The sequence below is a fragment of the Rhopalosiphum maidis genome, chromosome 2 (genome assembly GCF_003676215.2).
Source record: "Rhopalosiphum maidis isolate BTI-1 chromosome 2, ASM367621v3, whole genome shotgun sequence".
Lineage (NCBI taxonomy): Eukaryota > Metazoa > Arthropoda > Insecta > Hemiptera > Aphididae > Rhopalosiphum > Rhopalosiphum maidis.
In genome coordinates this window covers 53,603,512-53,617,756 of record NC_040878.1, presented here as the reverse complement: position 1 = coordinate 53,617,756, position 14,245 = coordinate 53,603,512, and positions in this window count along the sequence as shown.

Sequence of the window (14,245 nt, the reverse complement as noted above, 5' to 3'; positions counted from 1 at the left end):
AACGATATTATATTTAACAAAAAAAATGATTTAAAAAACATTAGGTACCTTTGAAATGTATATTTATTAGTTATTAGTAGTTTGTTTCATATAGTTATGCATCCAAATCAAATTATTCACGAGAATGTTTTTAAACAAAAATATTGTATTCACAAGCGTACATTAACGTATAAAATACGTATCTATATTGTATCTTATAATATTTAGTATATTTAGTTTTTACTCAGTTGTTAACATTACACTGGTTTATGGCTTTTTTTTTTTTATTGAATCGATTTACAATAACTAAAAATTCTTGTTTAGAACTTGTGTCAAACATGCAGTTTATAATTGTACGGTTAATATTTTTAGGCCGTACGAGCCACTAGGCTGAATAATATCCATTTGCTCATCTATGTCTCTATGTACAAAAGAATACCACATTTTTCTTGAATTTTTAATTTAATCTTTGATAGTGTGGTGGGCCACATAAGACTCTGCGCACGGGCGCAGGGCGCTATCTGGTTATTTACCTCAACGGACTCGGGTAGAAACGACTCCGCGGCCTGACAGACGTCGATATAATGTATAACTAGAACACCAGACCAATGTTCTCACGGACGCCGGCCATTAAAATCATTTTGTGCTCGCCGCCAAAATAGTCAATAGAATTTTTTTATAAAAACACTTATTCATGAATCAAGTATTCACGTCAAACATTATTCGTTTAATAAATTAGACAGTAATTAGTCTAAACATTAAAAATTATTTTCCTACGAAGCAGTCATCCAGTCCATCGTGACGACTCCCGAATTCCCGTTAGGCTAATCCACCCCCGCGAATACTCTCTTTATAATCAATGCAGACACTTATATTTTTAAATAACTATTTTGTAAGGTTTGAATTTATTACCAAACCATGAAAAATTACAGTCACTTTGGGCGGCTAACTTCGAGGAGCCAGTAAAACTTGTGTTCTAAAGTCACTCTTCATTGTTTATATATTTTACAATTCACAGCTAAATAAAAAAAAAAATATATATATACATAAATAACTTACCCACCGGCTGGTGGTTTTATTCAAAACATGCTTCATTAACAAAATATAGTAAAGTCGTCCTGCTAAAAGTACACAAACTAATGCAAAAAAATAGCATTATCCATTGTTAAATGATATATATTCTCGAATTAAATTCAATCTTACTAAAGCAGTCAAGAATATAACCACGACTCTATTGTACAGTTGTTATTGAGAGAATCTTTTCATTGAATAGATACTCCGATACAAGGCTTGAACCAAAATTTAAAATACACGTATTTGAACAGGAATATTTTAAAAATATGGAAACCGGAATATTTCTGTAATAGTTTTTTTCATTTTATTAAAATCTTAACCAAAAGCGGTACCAATATTTTTGTTTGTAGTTAATTTTTGGATTTTTGGATTCCTATTTTATTTATCTATTTTCTATATTTTGGTAACGATAATTGAATCAATCAATTTGGTCGATGTTTTAAATGTATACTGAGCTGTCGGTTCTAACGGAAAAAAAAAAGAGAAACACATTGTCATAATATATATTATACGTATAAATTGTATATAAATGTTTTAATACGCAATCATATGAATATATAATATGTATAAGTATAATACGTATCTCAATACGCTCCCGTAGTCCCGTATAATTTTGTATATGATTGTGACAACGATAATGATTAATATACCTATTGTAAAATAATAACTTATAAGCCTATTTATCTTAATGTTATATATTCATAAATATTAAATACACACATTAAATAGTGTTTCACGCTAAGAGGTACCACTAAATATTTCAGTTGAATGATCTTATATTAAAATAGGGTTTTTGGGAAATAAAAGGGAGTACCGATCTTACAAATTTTATACAGGGAGTACAATGAGTACATTTTTCAGACAAATTTCAATTTTTTTTTTAACTAAAGAGAAAAAAAATCTAATTTATCAATTAAAAATTGTACTAGATGAGAAAATTGAGAAAAATAAAAATAAATTTTCTTCGTACCTTTTGAAATAGCATATTATGCTAACAAATTCAAATGAGCTTAAAATATTATTTAAATCGAACTTCTAGAAACTTGTTTTATTTTTAATTTACCAGTTGCACTAAATGCATGAAATAAACTGTTACTTCCCAACTTCCTCTTAAGTTTGTTAACGCGGTAAATTAAATAAAAGTGCGTGTTTAGGCAACTTATTGTACGAATGGCCATTGTGATTGTATCACAGACAAAGAGAAAATCATCTTGTTACAAATAGTGGAGGGACATGTAATATGGACCGATTAATAGGATTTGCAGAAAAAATAACTTGATCTATAACATTATTTATAGAGCTATTGTTATCAAATACAATTTTTTACTTTCATTAATTAATTAATAGGCTTTACATTGTGTATAGTCGTGATAAAATAAAACCACAACATTCAAACTTTTACTGGGAAATGTGGTATATTATTTGTAGTTAATTAATTAGATAGATCATTTTTAGAAAAAAGAAAAGTATTTTATAAATTACATTCATATGCATTTAACAAATGTTCTACATTTTTAATAAAATTAGTTTTACTTTTAAATGTGTAGTTTCGTAAATTCGATATAATTCGAAATCGGGTTACAATAGAAAGCTACGATAACCACAAACAATCATATGAAGTATGAAACTATTTACTGTCTTACTATTTTCATGTACTGTCGTACTACTCACACGAGTGAATCTGTGCTAACACATGGAACGTCTTACCCTCACACACTGTAAGGCGATGATTATATCCAAATTTAATTTAGCCACACCGTCAGTTTATAATGAGGTACAATGATATACGTTCATTATTTAAGTATCGTACCTATATTATTGCGTGTTTAACTGTTAAGTATTCACTGTCTATGATTATTTGTACGTAATATTATATTTTATTTTACCGATTTATAATGGTCACCTGAAGTAGGTAACGTGAGTCGAAATATATTTCAAATATTTAAATTCTTAACGATTTTCAGTCGCTTGCACAATTCACATAATATACTTTACCCTTATTTTGCAATTACAATATACGATTATTTGCATAACTCATTGTATAGGTATACAGATGCACAATTATTTAAATTATCTCACATTAAACATTGAACTTATATGTTATCAAATTAGTCTTGTATTTAATGACCAGTGATGTCATACATGTATCGTTTCGTATTAAGTATTCACTGTTTTTAATTTTTTGTACGTAATATTATATTCTATTTTAATGGTGGCCAATAGTAGTTTACACGAGTAGAAATATATTTCAAACCAAGTAGAGTGTATGACGAATTTGTTTCTGAAAATGTTGCAATCACTTTGGACAAATGTAAATTCAGTGACCAGTATGATGTACATCTTCTAATTGTTATTACAGAATCTTTGGGTAACAATGTTAATGGGTCTGTTCAATTTAAATTCATTATTATATAATTTTGTAAGACATTTTGGTAATTAAACAACTTATAACGAATCTTATTCAATTTTCAAACATCTTGAGCCAAAAAAAAGTTATATAACTTATATACATTAAAGGAAAAAATATTTAAAACCTCAAATGCCTATTAATAGCTCAAAAAGAAAATATTAAAAAAATTATTTCATATGTCGGAAATACTAACATAAACATTTTGTGAAAATGTCAATTATCTATGGTTATTTGTTTTTGAGTAAAGTTGTACTAAAAAAATAAATCGATTTTATCAAATACCTACTAGTTTTGCATAAAAATATCCACGATTTCTAATTTTTTTTTTTTTAATATGTATCGATATTCTGAGGTTTTTACATCGAAAAGTAATTTAAATATCTTAAATATACACATACCAAAGAAATCATCCGCTATTGGGAGACACCCGTTAAAGGATGTTTTACTATATATAATGCAATTTATATATAATTTAAAGGAGTATGGTGTTGATATTTTTTGAAATTTTATTTCTAAATTCACATTTGTAAACTCATTTTATCTCATATTCTCGTTGTATTTTTCAATTACAAAATAGTCACAATAAAGTTTATCAGTTAATCTCAATAAGTCTGACAGCTCGTGTGTTTACTATTACAATAACAATTAAAAATATTGATACTGTTACTACAATAATCAAATAAATTTGACATAATATAACGTTTAATTTATATATTTATACTACAGTGACATAATTGGTATAGCAGTAAAATGGTTGGGATATAGTAAAGTTAAGATAAAGTATATGAAACAAAATGTTTTTTTTTACTGTCAATCAACGTGCTAAATCGTCGTTTACAATATTTTATAAACATTTTCAATCAGATTGAAATCTAACGCCAATGACTTGCAGTAGTTTAAATAAAAAACCATTTGATTTTGCATAAGTTCATAAATAATGTATTTATTTATATTATTAGATTAGCTTATCTTATAAAAAAAGTTATAAAAGATGATATAGGTAAGTTATTTCAATTATTTATAATTACATGATAATAATAGTGTATTTAAATTAACTATGGAAGAAAAATTAAAGTATAAAAATACATTTATTAACAATGCTAATATCAATTTTTTTTTAAAAAAACAATCTTATTTTATAACTCTTTTATAAAGGACATTAAGATCGTAGAAACTTTTTTTTAAGTGATTTATGTATTATCCTTATTACTTTATAAATCCATACTCTAGTTAATAGTTATTCCTGATAATGCTCGCAAAAGTCTGCTGCAGTAGACAGTACATCTAAAAACAAAAAAAAAATTACGCTTAACAATAATTATTGCCGTAAGTACTGTGGAAATACGTTTTAAATGTATACACTTAAAATAAATTAGATGAATAATTTATATTAATCCTAATCAAATGAATATGAATTGCATACATGATATTATTATTAACAACTATGACTATTGTCTTAATTCTTGATACACTTGGGTCTATTGTACTGGGCCTGTTATAAACTGCCATGTTTTAGTTATAATTATGAATATAATTAAAAATAATGAGATACATAGAATGTTAATGTGGAATACTTAAAAGTTTAAATATATGTAAATATAGTTAATAATGTATTCACGAGGTTTGTTTGATAACATTTCTAGAAAAGAATTTTAAGAAATTTTCTACATAGTCAAATATTGTCCTATAAATATATTTATTATTCTTAATAATATTTATGTATATATATAAAATATAATATACCTTGATCTACACTTTTTTCATTTATTAGTTTAATACAGAAGTCTTGTACTGTTTCTAAATTTGAAAAAAAAAATTATTATTTAGTTAGTATATTGATTAAGTGGTGTATATTTCATCGTAATATATATATATATATACATATATATGTACTAGCTGTCCCCGTGCACTTCGTCGCCCATACAAAAGGGCGATGGTCGTTTGGGAGAAGGTAATAATTTTGACCAAAAAATAATAACCGTTTGGGTTGCTGTATGTAAACTGCGACAAAACCGATAAGATACATTATACAAAACTGCAACAATTTAATTTATATGTATCAATATATAATACATGTAGATACTATGCACATACCGATACGATAACATATATAGGTATATAAATGCACCATATATACCTATGTGTTATTAATGTTATTATGTACATTGTTCATATGTAATTTAATTAATATGTTATGTTGAAGACAAATTTGTAATGAAAATCCAAATTTCTTTTTAAGCTTTAACGCGATATACTAAATATCGGCACCTTCACAAGTACAAGATTATCACAAGTTAGGTTAATACGTGTTGTGTCGTGTAATATTTTATTTAAAATGAAACTTACATAAATGTTTAGCCAAAACGGCAAACAATTATTGATGCTAAACAATTTTAAATTTAAATTTAAATATAGTTTCAAAATAAGCGGTTATTCGACATGGATTTGCTTAAAGAAAACATGCAGAGCCAAATTGGTCATAAACAACAAAAATATTACTCTATAAATAAAAAAATCATTTTTGGTATATAATCTATAGCTATAGATACCAATATCATAACATATATATTTAATTAAATGATTAACGTAAGCTTATGTGTTATTGTATTAGTTATATATGTAGTATCTATGTATAAAATAAATTGTCACAGTTTGTATAATGTTAATTTTTTTTGGCGCAGTTTACATATCGACTTTTAGAAAAAGGTGTGATTTTGTTGCAGTTTGGGTGAGTAAAATTATTTTTACCTATATAAGAGATAAAAACCGGTGACAGATACGGATGATATTATTGCTAATCATTATTATACACTATTTATCGACAATTTAAATAATTAATTGTTAAATTTATGATCATTTTCATTCAAAACCAATAAATTACTTTAAAAGGTACTAATTATATTATATGTAATTTTATTTATAACTTTTTGACTGTAGATTACTATCTTCCTATATAATATTATTAATATCTATTCCAATATTTTTTTTTAAATAGGACTTTTTATTAATTATTTATATTTTGTATGATTTTGTTTAATTAATTGTTGACTGTTGAGTGTATATTATAAGCATTTTCATACCATCCAAACAGTATTTTTAGTTAAATAAACCCTCGCCCAAACAGACTATATTCTAGGTCGTATCGCCCAAACGGTCTACGCCCGTACAAAATGCATTCGTGTTAAGTTAGTTGCCTATTATGCTCGCAATGCTAACATTTAGAGTAAGGATAAAAACTATTTTTGGTTTTCTGATTTGGTGTATGGATGATATCTCTGACACATCAATTTTACATAACTTTCTCGTCTAGAGTTGTATTTTTTCAATTGATTATTCGATTATTTATATTTCGTTAAAAATAATCTATTATATGAATAATCGATTAAATAATCGCACAGACTTTAAACATAGTAAAGAGATAATATTATAATTGAGCTAGTCGGTGTCTTACGCCTCAGAACAATTTATATATATACGCCGATAAAATAGACACATAAAAAAAAATATTTTAGTAGTCTTGGCCACGCGTGATTATTATTGTTTTTTTTTTTTTTTAGTGATTTCAACCTTTGCGATGAGCCACCCATTACACCTAGGGGTATGAAAAATAGTTAACATCACTCTCTGAGACCTACTTAATATACACACAAAATTTCATGAAAATCGGCCAAGCCGTTTCGAAGGTGTTTAGTAACAAACATTTTCAATATTGTGACTCGAAAATTTTATATATTAGATATATATAACGAATCCTGACATTATAATTACTATTAATAAGACAAAATATTATTTTTTTTTTTTTTTTAAATAGTCGTTTCACTATTATGGCATAATATTGTGTGGTGACGGGTGGGGGTAGTCAACCTATATAAAACAAATAAATACAGTAATAAAATATAATAAAAGCATTATTAAATAAAAAATTGTATATTATTTGTATTTTTAAGTTACAATTCAATTATTTATAAATCTATACGTATAAGATCAATAATACAAGCAAAATATTAAAAACCATTATAATTATTTAATTATCAAATTATTTAAATTTATCGTTTTTATACCATTCCAACAATTAATTTTTCAATTGTTTGGCATATTATGTTTCCTAATAAATGTAAATTAAGTAGGTATTGATAAAAATATATTATTGTGCATACTATTTTATAATTTATCTTAATTTATAGCAACACCTAAAGACTTGAGTTGAGTAACGTATAAGACTATATTCTAACCGCAATACAACTTTCAATTGAAAAACAAATAAAAACTTACTATCAGAATATTCTGCCTTAATTATACCTGAATGATATGGTTTATTATTCCGGTAATTACTTATATCTGTAAGCAATTTGATTTTATTAATTAATCATTTATCTATAATATTTATAAAAAATACAAATTTAATGAATTGAATAAGTCAATAATTAAGACATAAATTAATAAAAAAAGATAAAAAAAAAAACTTGTTTTTAAAATTAACAATTTTTTTAACATTAAATATGTTTTCATATTCAAAAAATAATTTTAAACATAATATTATATACTTGTACATTATAATATACAAAGAGAATGATTTCAATATAAATATTTCTATATAATATCATATCAGTTTTTATTAGTGTTTTATATTTTTGACTTTAAGGTAAGTGCAAACATACTAAGAGTATTGCTTAGCCTATAGTTCTAGGCGCAACATTTCTTAGATCCAGTATTCATAATTATAGAAATTGCACCAATACAAATTATAATCAATTAAACATAATTTCAAACATAAATTTATATAAATAAATATTAATCTTTTAAAATTATTTTTTTAAAACTGATTAAAAAGCTTTAAATTATTTACCGATTTGGCGATTACGACGTTTAAATACAGATTTGAGAATATTGTAATTTTCATTACCAGAGTTATTATCTAAAAATAATAACATATAATTATTATAAACCAATCCATTTATTACATAAGTTAATTATAGTTTAATATAAAAAATGTAGAAATTGGTTCACAAAATACTTTATTCATTGGACATTCAGTAATCATTTAAGTCAACAATTATTTTCTTCAAAATGTTCAAAATATTAAAATTTTCATTGATATTTCATAAAAATTAATTAGTAGAAATGTATGCAGGAACAACGGTGTACCGTCATTTGGTCAGAAACAACATTATAAAACCACTAAAATTTCACTATTCTATTAAGTATTTTATCCAAAAACACATTGCACTGTTTTTAAGAATTTATTAACTCCATACATTTAAATATTAAATATATCTATATTTTTAATAGCTTTCAACGAGTAATTATTATAGGTCAACATTAATATCTTATGCTTAAAGACACATTCAGTAACATATCTACCCTCGTCAACGCCCCGAGACAAAATATATTTCTCGCCTTACCTAATATAAATTTGATTCTTCGATCTTTGTCATTAAAACTTTGCCGTGACCAAATTTATATTTTTTTTTTCATAAGATTAACCCAATCACACTTATATCACATTAGATATTTTGTTTCAAATTTACTATTACACAAAACCAATATTATTTTATTTGTTATTTTGCGCCCCAAGGCAACTGTTGCCCCTGCGGTAATTATGCCACTGGACATATTATTGAATATGCGTTACAATAAAATGTACAATATTAGTAAAACATAGTATGATTATTATGATTTCGTAATTTTATTAACATGATTCAATTTTAAAATGCAGGAATTTTTCCATAGTTATCTTTAAAGCAAAATAATTACTATTTATTACGGTTAAACGTCTTTATTAAAATAATAATAAATCTATAATATTTACCACTGTATCCAGCACTTATAAGGATATCTGTTAACATAATATTATGTATTATAAATATAATATCATGATTTAGTTTACGTACTCATGGAAGTTTATTTGGAGGAGAGACTATTAAGTATTCGATTTCAAAAAGCTTGCATCTAATGCTTTAATACTCCTCAAAATATGTCTTGCCAGGTTACAATATTTTATATTTTTATAGAACTTTTTATGACATTAAAAACCAAACTAAAATTTATTGTAGAATATAAAGAAAATATTTTACGAAATTAAAGCATTATAGTTTTTAGAGTACCGTCTACTATCGTATTGAATCAATTACATACTGTAATAATATGCGTAATAATATGATCTAAGTCCTAAGAAGAATTTGTATGATAATAAATAAAAAAAACATATAAGAACTATTTTCCATATTAAGATTTTAGAACTATACTAAAAATTAAAAGTTCAATCCAGTTCATAACTTGAACTAAATTAAATTTCAACAAAATACAAAAAAAAATTTTGTTCACCAATACACATCATATACTTGTCATAGATCTGTATCAATATTTAAAGTTTCACAAATATTGACTTTATTAATTATTTTTATATGCGTTTAATGTTTGAATCCAGATAATTTAAAAATCATTTGTTGATTATTGTTATAATAATATTATTCCTCTAAAGTACAAAACTATAGAAGTTCTTGATTTTAAGACAGATTAAAATAAAATATTTATTTATATTCATATCTACCAGAAACGTGTACACAGCATAAAAAAATATATAAATATCTTAATAAAACTAATGGATTTCTTCACTCAAAATGTAATATAGTAATTAAATAAAAATGACAATTTGATATCACTTTAATTTAAACATATAAATATGTAGTGTTTGTTTTTAACTAATTGGGGGATACACCTTAATACCCCCCTCCCCCACTCTAATGATTTCCTTTAGTTTTTAGAAGGTATTTAGATACTTAATAAAATAATAATTAATTTAATCAGTTAATTCATACAAAAAAAATTGTTAAGTTTATTTCTTCTAAGATAAAAATGTATAAATGTATAATATGTTATATGTGTAGTCATACCCAGACATCCTAAATTAAAACAAAAAAAATCAGTATATTAGTATTATAAAAAAATGTTATACACTAATTATAAATAATCTAACCTTTTTCAAGTATAAATTAATTAATGTCGACTTATTTATTTCTAAATAAATGAAATATTTTGTATTTGAATTTGTTTCTTACAATGTTTGGTTATTGTTATATCGTGTGAGAAATGTAAGTAGGAGAAGAGGTGCTACACCCGAGTGTTAAAAGCATACTGACTTTATCGAGTTAAATAATCCAAACATGATAATCATATCATAATTACAGATAATTATTATTGTAGATAGCAAGTATAATAGTTATGTAACGGTTATTAATAGCTATATTGGTTTAAATTCAAAAAAATATTATCAATAAAATTACCTACTTTCTAATCAAACATTTCGCAATCCTCCTTAGAAATTAAGGAAGGGAATATTTTATCATAACCAAATTCTGCTAAATTTGTAATTATAATTATAAACAAAATGGTATTACCAAAATTAAATTGTTTAAGTTAAATATTCAAAACCCATTTAATATTTATTTAATACGTGTGCCCATTTTATATATGTATTATAAATATAGTAAATTGGTATTTATTTAACTATTCAAATAAATTGTTATTACTTATTACTTTATTACTTTATTAGTTATTACAATCTGTAACTAGGGGATGATGGAGGGGGCGGTCCGTCCCGGGCCTCACACTCACGGGAGCCTCCAAAAGAGTTACGATTTTTTTTTTTTTGTTCGGAGGCCCCTGTGAATATTATAAAAATATAAAATTAGCTGGTGTTTCATACAAAATAGAAAAATAATATTTTGACATAACGTGTCAAGTTCTAACAATAAATATTATGTTCAGCCTGTTGAATAACGTGTTGAACGCATTAGTGTCTTGCCGATTATTTATGATAAAGATAACACAATATAAATTATATAGCTAAAATATAAAATCAATATTAGTCTGTAGCAGAGTTGGGAAAAAATTATCTAGATAATTTTTCGAATGATTTTTTTTATAATTATTCGAATAAAATTATATTTGAATAATTTTCAAACATAATGCTAATACAAAATACAAATATATTCGGATTCTTTACTTTATAGTTTTTTCTTTAGGTAGTTTTATATTTGTTTCATTTATAGTATTTTTATATTTATTAAAATGAATTAAAATTTATCAAAAACTTAGATCATTACTGATAAATCAATTTTATTTTTTTCTCACTATCTAAAATAAATGTATTACCTACCTACTGGATAATTTTGTATACGACCTAGAATAAAAAGGAAGACAGATATTATTTATAAAATATAATTATACTATTTTTTAATATTTCTAAAATTATTTTATTTCATAGGTAATATGTGTGCTATGTTGAAAGTTGTGAGTGTTGTGGCAATAACTAATTCTGTATCAATAAAGTGTTTATACTAAAAACTTAATTAATTTGAATTCTCATATTTAGGAGGTTTCTGATTAGCGAATATGAATGCAAGTATGCAACTGAACCATAACGTTGATTTTATATTGACATAATACAAAAGTAATCACAAGTAAAATCGTGATACATACTACTAAATATAATAAATCAAGGTTAACTGGGTAACATATTTCGTATGTGGGTACTTACCTACTTTATAATCAGATTAACTATATTTATACCTACTATACCTATAGTTACAATCCTCAACTACTAAATAACTTAGAACTAGGGCTGGAATTCAAATGTAAACAAGTTAATTTTCAATATGATTAAGTGTTACCATTGGATGGTTGCTTTCCTCGTGTGTATCAAGCAAAATATATATATCACACATGCTCATTTTAAAAAAATTAATTTAATACAATTACAAATTGTAAGTTCTAAAATAAAAGTTAAAAAAAAAATTTAAATAAATTGTACTACAATTTTTCATTCTTTATTTTACATATTCTTACATATTTCACAATTATTCTATTTTCATACGTATTTAGACCATTTTAGATTCTGAACAAAGTGAGGAATGTAGTGGTTTTATAATGATGTATTTTTTTTTTTTGTCTGACATCATGTTTTTGAGTAGTAATAGTGCTTCGATTTTGACTTCAGCCATTCTTTGAAAGAAAAGAAAAATTTATCTAGTTGATATTTTTGGGAGTAGAATTAAAAAATTTTCAGTAGTTTTCAAAATCGTCAGAAATAACCCTAAAAAAGTAACGGAAAAACGGAAATTTTACACGGAAATCAGTTTTTAACAAAATTGTTTTTATTTTGTTGTAACTAAAAAACGAATCATTGTAAATACTTGAAATTTTCACAAAATGTTTATATTAGCGTTATATATTTACGATTAAATTTTTAAATATTTTAATTTTAACTATAACTTTTTTAAATCTATTTATAGACGATTGAAATTTTCGATTTTTCAAGGTTTTTTTTTTTTAAATGCCTATAAAAAAAATTTGGCTTTCCGAAAAATATTTAAAGTTCAATTCAAGGTTTATTATAAATTGTACTTATCGTTGTAAAAAAAAAAAATCAAATATCGTTAGTCACAGTTTTTGTTTATAAGCATTGAAAGTTATAATGTTTACAAATTTGGTATATCAAAATCGTCAAAATTTGCAAGGAATTTTGAAGTTGAAAATTCATAAAATTGTTGTAGTCTATATCTAAGGTTAAAAAACCCAATACAAGGTTCTCCATAACTTTTTCTGCAAATAACTGTAAAAAAAAAAAAATTCTAGCGTCGATGCAGAAAAAATTTTATGAGCGTATGAAATTTAATTTTTACGAAATTTCGTAAAATAACGATATATTAAAATTTAAATATAAATAATTATATAATATATCCTACTAATTATGCTAGACAGATAAATCATCTCCGTTCAGAATCGTTTTTCATGTACAATGATACCTGTCATTGCATTCAAATTTAACACATCCATTATAGTGACCTACTCTCTATCTTTACTATACATCAGAACGATATCCACTTGCCCGCCTTTTTGTTATATTATACCTTTATTTATGATCTATTTGTAGAAATATAAAAGTATAATATTTTATCGGCTTGAATATAATAGCTCTATGCAAGTATTATTAATTTTGTGTAATTTGTATTATTGATAATATCCGAAAAGCCAACACTTGTTTCAAAATATATATTTTGTATTATTTCTATACTCGTGGATTACCCAACCAGGTATCGAGGTGCACCTGTTGAGGACTGATAGCTAGACACTCAATTATTATTTTCGGTATGCATTTATTATTTTTTAATTCAAAAAAGGCATCGGGCAAACTTCGAGACAAACTTTTACATTGAATGATAACTGATAACTGATGACTCACAAACATGGTAATCGACTTTATCACATGTTTTAGTGACCGATTTCTAGAAGCTCGTTTACCATTCCCTACTGAATTTCTGATGAAACGATTTTCACTCAATCACTTTGAAGGCGCTGGAAATGGCTTCTACACACCGGAATTGAGTAACACTGGCAGCTAGTAATATTCATATAACAGGTCATTCAAATGAAGTTTTAATGGACATTTTCTTCTTTAAAAATAACAGATAAGCAGCTACTCCAATAATATCGGAGAGAGATCGAGCATAAAATGATCAGCATCCGTAACGAATCAGTGATAGTTTCTAATCAATAGTTTTAATAATGATAGTTCTATTAATCCACTGCAATCGAGATATTTAATTAAATATATTTTTAATTGTAATATAAACTATTATAACATATTATTTTGGCATTTTTAGCACATATGTTGATCTAATACATACATTGGTTGTATAAGTACCTACATTTAATTCCAAGCCCTACTTATAGCTTATTAAGTATGCAGGTTGGTATATAATTATTGGTATTTAATGATAT